The sequence below is a fragment of the Saccoglossus kowalevskii genome, chromosome 21 (assembly GCF_978046115.1).
Source record: "Saccoglossus kowalevskii chromosome 21, keSacKowa6.1, whole genome shotgun sequence".
In the NCBI taxonomy this organism is placed as follows: domain Eukaryota; kingdom Metazoa; phylum Hemichordata; class Enteropneusta; family Harrimaniidae; genus Saccoglossus; species Saccoglossus kowalevskii.
Window position 1 is genome coordinate 21740422 of NC_140661.1, and position 13955 is coordinate 21754376.

Here is a 13955-nt window from a genome sequence, read left to right on the forward strand (position 1 = left end):
TTTATTATCTTATGTATTCACTGTGTATTGACGATAACTGTCACTAAATTAATTTTAAAATTAAGTTAAAACTAGTCGATAATAACAATGTCAATAATGTGCAACGCTCCTATTTCAACAGCTGTAACGTTAATAATTTGTTCGCGGATTAATACACGGTAGTATAAATCAAAGCAACGCGCCGAACAAAGTTCATTGAAGTCTCAAAATGGCGTTCTGCAGGTACTGTGTGTGCGTTCCTCAAATTCTTTAAATATTTCGTGTTTAATTTGCTAGTTGCTGTCCGGGGCTTCCTCTCGTAAATTCATATGAATCTGATGTTCCAATGTTTGTTTAATTTGGTGAAGAAAACTTTAATTTCGCACGAAAATTACCGTTACGTCCGCGTGTAGTCTCAATCCAACTTGCATCCAAGTGACGCCAGACGGGACAGTGGTGGGTCAGTTTCTGTTTAGGCTTCTCATTGACACATGCCCACTGACGATGTCCGTCACATCGTACTGTTAACTGGTGTAGCTTCGCCGAAATGCGTCTCTGGTCGACATCGAACTTTCCGTGGAAGACCCGTTTGTGTGGCACGAGGTCATGAAGACATTTGGGCCACGCCGCGGATGCCTTGACTAAATTTTCCTTTTGTTTTTGTTCAGTAATTTTAACAACTATCTGTAAATGGGGGACGGCACGGAAACTATCCGCCTCGCAACGTCTCAAACCTTGGGTGGGTTGGGTGTAATTTTCTAACAAATTATTTTATCTGTAGTGGAAGTTTAGTACAGACAACCCAGAGTCGTATCACAGTAAAATAAGCTACTGTACGATATTTCAACGGAGGGTGTTGTATATTTCACCAGATTTTTCTGCAATTTTTTCTAAACTTCTTTAATACAAATGGATCCTTTTGAATTTAATACGATGGTTTGGGTGTTTGTTAATAGTTAAAAGCTGGACAAAAATGGGTTATACTACTGTATTTGCTTAGCTCAATCAGAATTTGTTTGTGTTTATTGTATACTGAATTAGAAAAGTGAGCTTTTTTGACCGGAGATGTGCCTGTGAATGTCCCTGGGGTAAGTGCATGTGCTAGTAAAAACATGCGAAGATCCTTCAGTACAAAGTTTTGGAGAATTCCAGTGTCAGTAACTTGTGTTTAAAGTATAGTTGGCGACCTATGATCCAGGATACTAAAGTATGAACATGCATGTAGGTGGGGTATCATGTTCAAGTTATTGATGGCCTGCATTATATTTAGCATGAACGTTAACTACATTAAGATTAGAGTATAAAATGCATTAGGCTGCTTGCATCAAAATTTCAGCTGAGCCAGCATTGGGCTTCTTGCAACATAAAAGCCCATCGACTCGCATTTCATGCTTGTAAATTACAAATGTATACATTAACTGTGAAGCTAGTTCATACTGTAACATTAACTGCCATACTTGGGTACATTGAAAACTATGTATGGCACTTCATTGCTGTCTAGGTCATAACCAGCTGTAGCTTTAAATTAGTGCTTAATATTCTACTGTAGTAGTCTATATTATAACAAAAAATGATGAAATTGATAGAATAGCAGTATTTTGACTTACTTTACGGAGGCTCATGCACCACGACATCACTATTTGCTGTACATGTATTAATGAGTTGAGGCTATAAATATTCTGACTGTTTACCAGAGCAGTGGTGGAATATAATCATGTCTTGTTGCAAGATGATACATGCAGAGAGTTTTAATTTCTGTGATACACCGGACACCTGCTAGGATCAACATTTGAGTTTCAGTTGTGGTTCATTGGAATGACAGTCTTGACATGTACATACAGTGACCCCTCGGTAAGTCGCGATTCGGCTAAGTTGCGGGTACTTTGATGGCTCCCAAAATTTCTATTGTGTTTTGAAGTACAAAGACTAATGTTTTGTTGCATAGTGTTTTTAACTAACCGTTAAAAAGGCAACTTAACACCTACTGTCCGTCAATTGCTTAGATTCAATGGGTGACGGCGGCCTTACTCAAGGTGTCAACAGGGGTGTCGAGTAGTGATCATACGTGCTTCTCGGCCGGTCCCATTTTGGTATACCTCTATAAAACTCGCTTTTTATTAGTTTTTCAATGCACGATCTCCCTCTTTCACGAGGTCCCTCGGTAAGTCGCGGCCCTCGATAAGTCGCGGTTTTTGCTTGGATCCCGACACCCGCGACTTAGCGAGGGGCCACTGTACTTGGCTTTTAGTACAATTATGTGTATTGTGACCACCCAATGTATTGGGGGGGGGGGGGGGTCACAGATAATTAAAACATGTGCACTATGGATGTTGTCTCTTCATTTTAACATTCCACCCTCTCTCTGAACAAAGTTTTCAAGTCGTGGTGGTGGTAGGTCAATCTTAGAAAGATTAATTTTAGTAAATTCAATACTGTTAAACCAAAAAATTCTAATCTCGTTCAAATAAGTTTTGAAAAATGATAGTTTTTAAAATGCACAACGTTGAAATTTAAAGATTGTTCTGTACAAGATATTCTGATTAGTTTTCTTTGATCTGGTCAAGAATTTTTGCAAATGCAGTTTTTTTTTAATTGATACCCATTTTCGACGAGCTTAATTTATGTCGAATTTGATTTATGGAGTTAGTTGAATTGTGCATTAGTGTTGTTTTTCCTATTAAACTGTATCAATAGTGCTTGTGTTTAGTCCTGTTTTACCATGTTATTTCGCAATCTGAACAAGAATGCAAGTGTTAAATTACATGTAAAAGTCATATTTGTGTCATGCATACTGATATTGACCAGTTTCTTTTTTGTGGAGAAAAAACACATCTGTTTGAATTATGGCTCTTGTTGCTCTGCTCTTGCAGTGTTCAGAAGAGCCATTTCTAGCTAGTCTATCATTTACCAAAAGACTAGGCCTGAATTGTACCATGGGACAGTCTTTTGGCGACAGTATGCCATTATATACAAATTTTATTTGAATGTGTTGAAGTTAAATGTGTTGACAATAAGTGATTTGTTAACATTCTAATTTTAATAATTTTGTGTTTAGTCTTGCAGATCCAACCAGTCATCTTTTGGAAACGTTTGTTCCTTTTATATACATCCCTGTGCACAAGAGGTGGAAATGTCTGGTAAGTAAGATACTGTGACAGGTCACTTTAATTATGCTTGTTCAAAAATAGTGACTTGTGTCTGGCAGCAAATTGTATATTTCTGCCTTTTCATCTATGATATATTCCAATAAAATTCTTTAACTAAAAAAAAAAAACTACTGTATTTGCCGTTTAGTTTAACCTTGTGGATACCATCATTTTTCCCCCAAAAATTGTGTATTTTTTTGTAAATTTTGGATAAAATGAACATTATTTGCTATTGGCTACTGTATTGATATTTTGGAATCATTTTGAAATAAAGCTTTTTATTTGAACTCAAAGTTAATGGTGCATGTGATTAGGTAATTATGGCATCGGGTTGGTCTTATTGAATGATTGAGCTTGCAATTTTTGGTTTGTATGCTTATTTGTAATATGGGGAGAGATGTGCTAGTATGAAATGTGGCAAATATTTTATTGCATTACGATAACTGTATTTTGTAATGTCTTGTTGCCTAATGATTATAACCTCATTGCTGGAGGCATTATGTGGTTCATCGCAATGGCTTTCATTTTTAATTTGCGTTGCTTCTTTTTCTTTACTTAAAAATCTATGTTCAAATTCACAAAACTATTTTTTTTTGTTTTAAAAGTTTCAGTTTATTTCTTACCTTTTTAATAAATTTAATATTGTTTCTAGGCTGTATTTAATTTATTCACATTTCCAATTCAGTTTGTTTAAATTGTTTGCAGTATTTTTGAATTTATTTTGATGCTTTGCTCATTTAGTCGTGTGTTGGACCACGCCGATGACGGTTACGATTATGAGATCTGAAGGCAGTACATGTATTCTTTTTATGATCATTTTCTTTACTTAAATTTAAAGAGTTAACAATAACATTTTTCTTTTTGCAAAGATTTTCGGTATTACTCGTATGGATGAAAACTGCTGTGAAACACTCCAGTGACAATGCACTAGTTTGTAATAATGAAGATCAAAATTGATGAAATGATTTTCATAACTGGTTGATGTACTTAACTGCAAAGGCAACCTTCTCAACAAGCAAAGTGGTATGACTTAACTGAAGCAGACGCTGCTCTATTATGCTGACAAGTATTTAAAGATATTCCAGGTTCAACACTTGAACAAACATAATACAGACTGTTGAAAAATATAGTATGGGTAAGAGCTAGTTTATTTTATCTTTATTAGTCTTTCATTATCACTGTATTTAACTGCAAAGGTTTATAGAAGGAAATACAAAACATTAAATGATTGCATTCTTGTCTAAATATATATATATATCTAACAATAGAATTGGTGTTCAGTAACAAGGCATACTCATTCAAATTTTCCCTTGTATGAACTGACGCATTCTAGGTTCCATTCAGACACGTTCCTTCATTGTCATTTCAGACTGTAATCTCTCATTACAAGTAAAAAATAGATGTATAATAAGGTTATCACCACTGTTCCCGTTAATTTTTTTGAATCTTGAAAATACTGTGAAAATTTACCCAGTCTCCCCTTGAAATGTTTTTTCTGCATACAAAATGCATGGAAAGTTTCTCAAAGACAAAATTTCACTGAGAAACTACAGATGAATCTGAGGAAATTGAGCGAAAATTAGAGGGAACACTGGTTATCACAAAGTATATACTATGGCAGTACGAAGCACATCCACCTCCATATACTGCCTTCATGCAATATTCTTGTGAATAACCTTGTATATGTATTGCCCGGTATTCGATGCATGTTCACATGTGCACAACCACTGTGCTCGTCAGACTTGGTGCCCAGGTTACAGTTGGCTTTCCAAACTTGGCGCCAGTAATTAGCCACACCCATAGTGTATAGATAGAACTTGTAAAACTAAATGAGAGGATTGTCAACTAAAAGCAAGCATCTAAAGGTGAATAATAGACTGAACAAGCTGAAACTCAACCTTCAATTAAACAGGATAATGATGCCTAATGATTATAACCTCTATGCTGGAGGCATTATGTGGTACATCACAAAATGATTTTGCAAGACTACTTTTTTTTCCTATTCTGAACTTTCAAAATTCACTAAATTTCTTTTTCTGGTCTCCAAAATTTTGTTTTGTTTACTCGTTATAATTTTTTTTTTCTTAACCGTTAAGTCCCTCTACTAGTATCATTTTGCTTCTTCATTTGTGTTGGACCACGCCAGTGACAGTTACGATTATGAGATCTGAAGGCAGTACATCATACATGTATTCTTTCTGTAATCACTTTTCTTTAACGGTACTTAAATTTGAAGTTAACAATAATATTTTTCTTGTTGCTAAGATCTTCCGTATTACTCGTATGGATGAAAACTGCCATGAAACACTCCAGTGACAACGCACTAGTTTGTAATAATGAAGATCAAAATTGATGAAATGATTTTCATAACTGGTTGATGTACTTAACTGCAAAGGCAACTTTCTCAACAAACATAGTGGCATGACTTAACTGAAGCTGACGCTGCTATATTAGCCTGATGTGTATTTAAAGAAATTCCTCGTTCAACATTTGAACAAACATTATACAGACAACTGTAGAGAAATATAGTATGGGTAAGACTAGTTTATATTATCAGTCTTTCATTAGCATTGCATTTAACTGAAAAGGTATATACTGTAAAATACTCTATTTTCGCTTGGAATTAATTTTTCTCGCTATTTTCGCTGAAAGAATAATTCAGTGAAAATAAAATTCAGCGAATATACCCTTTTTCTTATATTTTACATTCAACTCGTCAAAAATCGGTAAAAATAAATTCCACGCAACATCAAAAACGTTTTTTTCAGTGAAAATTAATTCCAGCTAAAATGAAGTATTCTACATTAGATGAGAATATAAAACATTAAATGATTGCATTCTTGTCTAAATGTATATATCTAACAATAGAATTGGTGTTCAGTAACGAGGTATACTCATTTACACATTCAAATTTACCCTTGTATGAATTGACACATTCTAGGTTGCATTCAGACACAAGATTAAATCTCAAAGTATATACTATGGCAGTACGGAGCATGCGATATTCTTGTGAATAACCTTGTATATGTATTATTCAATGCATATTCACATATGCACAACCACTGTACTCATGGTGCCCAGGTTACAGTTGGCTTTCCAAACTTGGCACCAGTAATTAGCCACACCCATATTGTATAGATAGAACTTACAAAACTAAATTATTAGAGAATTGTCAACTAGAAAGCAAGCATCTAAAGGTGAAAAATTGACAAGCTGAAACTTGACCTTCAATTAGACAGGATAATGATGCCTTATGATTATAACCTCTATGCTGGAGGCATTATGTGGTACATCACAAAATGATTTTGCAAAACAAGTTTATTTTTCTATTCTAAACTTTCAAAATTCACTGAATTTCTTTTTCTGGTCTCCAAAATGGTTTTTGTTTTGTTTACTTGTTTTTTCTTGATCGGAAAGTCCCTCAACTAGTATCATTTTGCCTCTTCATTAGTGTTGTACCACGCCAGTGACAGTTACGATTATGAGATCTGAAGGCTGATGTCCATATTGTTGCCTAATCTTAGTAAAAACTACATTATGCCAAGCATTAGTTTGCTTCCCATGCCAAGGGAGTCCCCCCCTGACTTTCTTGATGCTTGTTGGTGTACCTAGTAACGTAATAAGTGACTGTATTGCACAGAACTGTAATTAGTGTTTATTTTTTAATTAAGTACCTCCACACCGGATCCATTCACCAGATAAGAAATTCAGAGCTTCAAAATGATATTGGAAAAGGACTGTTAAATGTTGAAAGGTACAGTTAAAATCCTATTACTAACTGCGTTTTTTATTACAATGCTGAAACTTCAATAATTAGTTTTAAAACTATGAAGTTGGGGTGTGGGTTGGAATAGGGGCATATGGTAAATATGGATGCTCAGATTTTGGGGGCGTTTTATCAAGATTTGTTGGCGTTTATCACACATGCAACTTCACAGAATATTCCACACAATTAAAACATGATTAAAATTGTAAAAACAGAGTAATATGGTATACAGCACATTTTTTTGGAGGATGTGGTGGCAGCAGTTTGGTTTGGTTCGTTTCTAATCCTTATGACCATGGAAGGTATCCATGTAGTGACTAAAACGCAGTGAGAAACAGGCTCTCGATCTGCAGGACATCATTGTGGAATGTTCATTTATTGCTGTAACTGTCAAATAGCATCGTGTCACACGCAACGTAATATTACCGTAATTGGTATAGTACAGGTGTGATGGTTCAAATACCAAAATGGCAACAGTAACAGAAAGACTTCCCTGGCGGCGATGATAAAATACGAACACGGAGCCAACAGATGAGGTTTCAACTGGTACTGGTATTATTATGCTCTGCAAACATCAAGTACAATAACGCGGTAAAACTCCACTACTCCAATAACTAGATACTTAAACTCCAATACAATTCAGCGAGATCTCCGATCTGATCTCAGTGCTGAACAACTCCCCTATATACACCCACACTGTCTATAAATAGACCATTACATCAGTATACATAACGAGTCTGGAATTTACTACAAATTTCTAGAATGTTCCATTACCTTCTATTGCTTTCTACAGTGTCCTATTACCTATTCAACCAGCTTCCAAAAATTCCACCCAGACACAGTACGGTTCTAGAACACTCTCAGTCACACGGAAGTGGTAAACAAGTCGTATGCGACACATCGTTAATATCGTTCAAGTCGATGTCTTCATCATCAGTCTTCAGGTCATCGTAAATAAGGTAGTCTTGAGTTCCGTCCAAGTTGTTGGAGACGCCTGGTTTCAAAAATGATCGCCGTGCTGTCTTCTGACATACCTTTCCAGAGTTTGTCAACCCAGTCTATGATCAAATCTCTACTTGGACACTTCCTTTTTCCAGATGGGGTGAACTCTGCAAGACCATCTTTCATCCATCCAGACATCCCACAAATCGTGCATTGCTGTCTTCACTGGCTTATTCACGTCAATGTCAAGAGGTTGCAGAATTGCAGTTAATCCTCTTGAAATCGGTACAATGTCTGTTTTTCTCTGAGTGCAGCCTTTACTTTGACTGTCAAATGAACAAAACTAGAATCCCCAAACGAATAGCCATATATTATCATCTCAGCGTGGAAACGTCTTGCGAATATAGTCAAGGCAACCTAAAAAAATCGCCTTGTGGAATGCCGGTAAAAAAATGCAACGACATAGATATTCTAAGTAGTATTCATAGTCTCTTCCAAGTCGACTCACAAGACAACATTGAGAAAACACTTGCAGTGTGGCTAGAATAAAATAGGGTGCACTCGAAATGGTAACGCAGTCATTGCCTGTAAAACACAAGATGAAATAAATTTAGCATTTTCTCGAAATGACTATTTACCTGATTCATCAATGTAACCTTTAGATTGTTCTTAAACTTGCACACTTGACTTTGGATACTGCAGACGCAGTCAAAACAACCATGAACTCATTCTTGATGGTTGGTTGTCTTGACGTGCAGTCTTAGCACCTTCTTGCTCCAGTGTCCGGTTGCCTGGCATGTTGAAACGGAGTGGTGTTTCGTCCATATTGCAGATGTCAGAAAGTGGGTCAAATGATGCAACTACGAAGGAGCATGATTTTCTATTCAGTCTGTTGTCAATTTCTATCCGATTGACATTCTCTTGAGATGACAACGCATGGTGATGCTTGAAACAACGTAACCAGCCATCCAAGCTTTAAAACTCAGTCAGAAACTCTACGTGCTTGATGTTGTAACTGCTTCCCGGTTGCACCATTCCAATTTTGCAGTTGGTTTTCAAACCACTGCATCAGGCTGTTGTCGCGCTCGATGTTGGCAACTGAGCGGCTTCCCCCAGCGAGGCGTTTTGATGGCTTAGAATAGATGGCAAGTTTGTCTTTCTGTTCACATACAAAATAATAAGAATTTTTTTTTCGATTCACCCATTTTCATGCAGCACTTTAGACCTACTATTTTCACAAGTTTACTGACTAAAGTAAATATAATAGTCAATGACACTGTTGTTCCATGAAGGCTAAAATTGCAAAGTTTAATGACATAATTTTGTAGGGTCTCCTTTGTTTGCAAAATTCTACAGCAAATTTGTTCCCACTTACCCAAGGGTGGGTTTCTAATCAGTACATTTGCTCATGCTAAATTGCTACATTTCGGTCATAGGGTTGGGCTTAGTTTAGTATTAGGATTTTAATGATAATCAGATTTTCCCATATCACAGATGTAGGGAATTTAGTATTCAGTGTTATCCTTGGAATAATAGTATCAGCAATTTGCATAACCAAGTTAATCGCCTTTATTGTATTCATTGTTATGCTAAATTTTTTATCTAAAACAAAACTGGGAGAACCCTGGTATTCTTAGAAATGTCACTTAATTTTTAAATCAACTATGACTCGGTTTAGGTTTGAATCAACTGTTGCGATGATGTTACCTATTGATTACGACTTAACCCAAGGGGTAAACTGGACAATTGCAACAGATTATAATCTACTCTTTATTTATTGCTTTATTTTTTTGAATCTGTCAACATTATATGCATCTTCTGATGTCTGCTAAATTGAGATCCGTAGACATGTTTCATTTTGTACACGTTCTTCCACTAATTTTGGTTTTTACCTGTACAGGTAACGCATGCTGTCAGTTCAGATGCTGACACATTCTGACATAGAATTATGGCTGCAATTTATATTGGAAAACTAGAAGATAAATCTACATGATGTGGGAACGTATGTACCTTTTCTTCAAACTGTAAATAGTCAACCATCCAAGGGTCTTTAGACGAGTCTTGTGGCAGTTGAATTTGTAAATAAATATTTTCAGTTTAAGAGGCAATTTAATGTTTAACATTTGGAATATATAAAAATATGCTTTGATTAAATTGAAAATGTTTATGAATAACCAGGTGTTGTAAAAAAAACTAAACATAATATTGATGTAAAGATGTTGAAAAATCATGACTAGTGGTTTGAGCTTTCAAGCTCCTGTGCCCAAATGATTGGACTATGTTGGAGGCAGATAGCCTTACCCCACCAAACAAAACATTAATTTGTAGATCAATGCGAGACAACAATCAAATTTAGCTAGACATCACTCGCACATGCACTAGTCAATAGTTACCACTGTTGATAAATATGGACTTGCTCAATGATGACAAAATCAGATGCGTTATGGTGAGACAAGGCACTTTCAGAATTATCCCACTTTAATCCATTTTATTCTGTATTTTTTTTCTATAAATTTTCCAAATTTCCACTTCATATTTTCTCATGTTTCGTATTAATATTCCTTTCTTTTGAGGACTTTTTCATTCAATGTGGGATATTTCTGTTTGGGTCTATCCATGATCGGATTAGTTGCTCCTGAGAGCTATCCATGTCCACAACAGAAGGGTAACTGACATATCTCAATGTACATAACTGTGAAAGGTCCCACTTCAAAATATCAAGACAACGTATCCTGGTACCTAAATGTCAGATACTTTCTGGGTGCATAAATTAACAATAGAATTTTCTCTATTTCGAAAAAATTAAAGCAGTTGTCATTAGTTAAAAAAAAAAAAATGGTTGAACGTAATCAAATGTTGAGGTATAAAAATGAAACTTCTGTAAATCCAATAATTATTCAATGTTTTGTTTTTTTTGCCAAGTAAAATTCAATAAATTAAATCCATGTAGCATTGAAATAATAGAACTTGTGGTTTCCTTAGCAAATTTGTTAACTTAAAGGGAAACCTTCTAAACCCAGGGATTGCACCAAAGAATCATGGGACACTATTGTCTATGTTTACAATGTTAATTTATGTTTTGTTTATCCATTGTAATTTTAATCCAGAAAGTAAATTTGTTGTGACATTAGGCCTAACTAAAAGTGCCCCTTTAAAAATCCGTGAATATGCTCAAAAAGTAGAAAAATTAGTTTACTGTAGTTTTAGAAAGATACTATTTGTTTTTATTGACAAGTGCACTAGCATACAATGTAAAATCTAGTATACAATACATGAATCTGTTTACATGCGCGACTATTTGAAAGCTGTCCCTAATAAAGCAAAAGAACTTGGGAATGAGGCATCTGTGCTCTCGCTGTCGCTCGCAAATGTCGTAAATTTCGAAATTTGGACAAGATTTACGAACAAAATAAATATCTATTAGTAGGATTTACGAACACATTTTGTACAAAATACCCTCGCAAATCGCCCTCATTTAATTGTCAAGACTCGACTGTGATCATCACGCGTGTTGCGGTTTGAGTGATTGCTATTTTAACAATGTCCCGTTACTTCTAAGATTGCAACAATTGTTACATGGTGATCGCGATCAACACGGAACTGCCACTGAATGTACTTTTCCCACTCTAAATTTATTTTGGTGTCATCGCACATGCATAGTTTAGTCGACATGTGTTTCAAGATATCCCGCAACTTTACTCTCAGTATGGGACGGTTTCATGTCGCCCTTATCAAACACGTGATTTGTTTATTTATTGAAAATGGAGACTACGTCAAAAAGGAGCAGACAACTGCTCGACGAGTATTTTTCACGACGAGATGGAGAAACCGCTAAATCGTGTTCAGAACCAGAAACCCATGGGTGTCCTAACCCTGACAGCACCAAGAAACGGAAAGTTGATCGTACTGCAGCACGATTTCAGAAATAATGGAAGGTTAGCTGCGGTTCCGTAGCTCTTTGGTGCGACATACAATCTAATTTTGCCCTACCAATTTCATTCGGACGTCTTGTTTTTATTTTTGTTGTTGTATCACAGGGAGCCCAGGAACTACAATCAACTGTACAAACCAGTTGAGCAAGGCTAACCAAGTCGTGACCTGGATGTGGTTCGTAACCAGTCTTGTGATTGGTTGTTGACAAATGCTGAACAGGCCACGCCTCCAACTGTGCTGTGCGTTCGGGCAAACAGTTAGGAATTCCTAAATGGAGTCAATTTGTGTAGTTTTCTTGATTTATTCTGCAGATATCGGTAAAATGTAGGTAGGGCTTTGGCGAAATTTGAAGAAGCAACTAATATTCTTCAACCTGGTATTTTTTTTATATTTTATTTTTCATTCTTTTCGTCTGTTTTTTCGAGTTTAAAACATGTGAGCTGGCTGGAGCCTTCATCCCTTGTCTATTTCTTACACTAGATACCAGCCGATTACCCCCCCCCCCCCCCCCCCCCCCGCGCGCTCATAAAGACTGCGTAATACCGTTGATTATAGTTTCTGGGCCCCCTGTGGTTGTATGTCGAACATGTCACGTAAATAATGCGGTCGGCAACATAGGGCTATGATTCCACAGCTAATGGAAGGTGCGACAATGTTAGCGAATCGATCGAAAAATACTATAATTTGTGTAACATTCTTAGGCATTCTTAGCATTGAGATCGAGTTACAAGACCAAAAGTTACTTTTTCACTTTAATTCAGAAATTTCGATGAAAATAATAGTCATTTTGTGTCGTCATAAACGTCAACATGCGGGTTTGCATGATGAGCACGGGAGATTACTTCATAATAATATTGATTGGCATAGAGTTTTTTTTCTGAGAAATTTCCCGTGAAAATTTATTCACAGGATGACTTGTGTTCTAGGCAGTGAACTTTTGAATGATGACTATTTTCCCCACTGTTAACAATGCGAGTTTATCATGAATGTTTAATTAATACTGAGTTATTCAAATAAAGGTTCTGGTGTCTACATTGCATATTTTGTTGTGATGTTTTGTTGTACCATCATAAATGGTACATTTTGTGGAGCAGACTGCCTAATTTGATGTCATGAAATTACACACAAAATTAGAGCTCAGGTTGTTACCAGCAAGCACCATTTTCAGCATGCTGTTCTTGTTTTCGGCGGACGACAGAGGGGACAGCTCCCTCTCCTTCTCTCTTCCCCGTTGTGCTCGGTCGCGGGAAAATACTCCGCAGTTTCCAGACAAAGTTTACTAATACATTTTTTTCTTGATTAGTAAATTTATTATTACCTAGCAAATTCCAGAGAGCCCAGGGCATTGCCTGGATGTCCAACTTCAATGGGTTTGATGGTTAACTCTAAAGCTAGTGTCATTTGACATCAAAGTTAAAAGCACCACGCTTCACACAATGAATTGTTTGAAACTAATTGTATGTGAAAACTGGTGCTCTATGTACCTTCAATCTTTATTGAACATTTGATTTTTTTTTTTCAGATTACAATGCAGTGTTTTATACTGGTATCAGGAAACTAATCTGATCATATTCCATTCCACCTTGCTTTGGTCATCAGCAGCCATTAATTGAACTAGTCACCCGATGAATTGGCGTAATACAAATTGTTACAACATGAACAATAAAAATGTTTTCATATTGAAAAGGTCTCTTGTTATAGTCTGTCTTGTGTGTATTAGGTCAAAAATATTTAGAGTTCAGTGTTGAAATGCACAAAGTGAATTTCTTAAAAATATTGTTTCGCTATATCTGATGTCAAATGTAGTTTTGTTTTATGGTGAAAGAGAATTTATAGAAAGGCAAAATGTGTGGGTGGGGGGAGGCAACTCTCGTTCACTAATCTGCACATGCCTTTCATTAAAAGGCAAATAAGTGCTGTCATTTTATCTATAATGATAAACTGAATATGAAATGATGCTGCTGCATTTTGATCTGTCGTATGCTCTAGGAATGCACATCTATCCCTTGCCCCACATGTGTGCCTATTGTAGTGACATTTGCTCGAAGTAATTACCAGAACCTGGGGAAAAAAACTTTCCACAATGAGTTTTGAGAATGTAGCAAATTTAAAAAGCTATGCAAGTAGTCTAATCAAAAGCAGTCCTTGTAAGTTGCAGTTTAAATGCCCCCTGCTCCAGATTGTCTGAT

The 13955-nt window shown here is 36.1% G+C and overlaps 1 long non-coding RNA gene across 2 annotated transcripts; it reads left to right on the forward strand.

Annotated features, from left to right (window-relative positions):
* The first annotated feature begins 172 nt into the window (after positions 1 to 172).
* Positions 173 to 13452, forward strand: LOC102808941 (uncharacterized). 2 transcript variants are annotated; one of them, XR_014928012.1, is made up of 6 exons: positions 173 to 222; positions 3035 to 3116; positions 3995 to 4260; positions 5391 to 5659; positions 6797 to 6879; positions 13289 to 13452. It is a non-coding gene; the product is annotated as an uncharacterized LOC102808941 (long non-coding RNA). The 2 variants fall into 2 exon arrangements; XR_014928013.1 differs by lacking the exon at positions 5391 to 5659.
* The last annotated feature ends 503 nt before the right edge of the window (positions 13453 to 13955 follow it).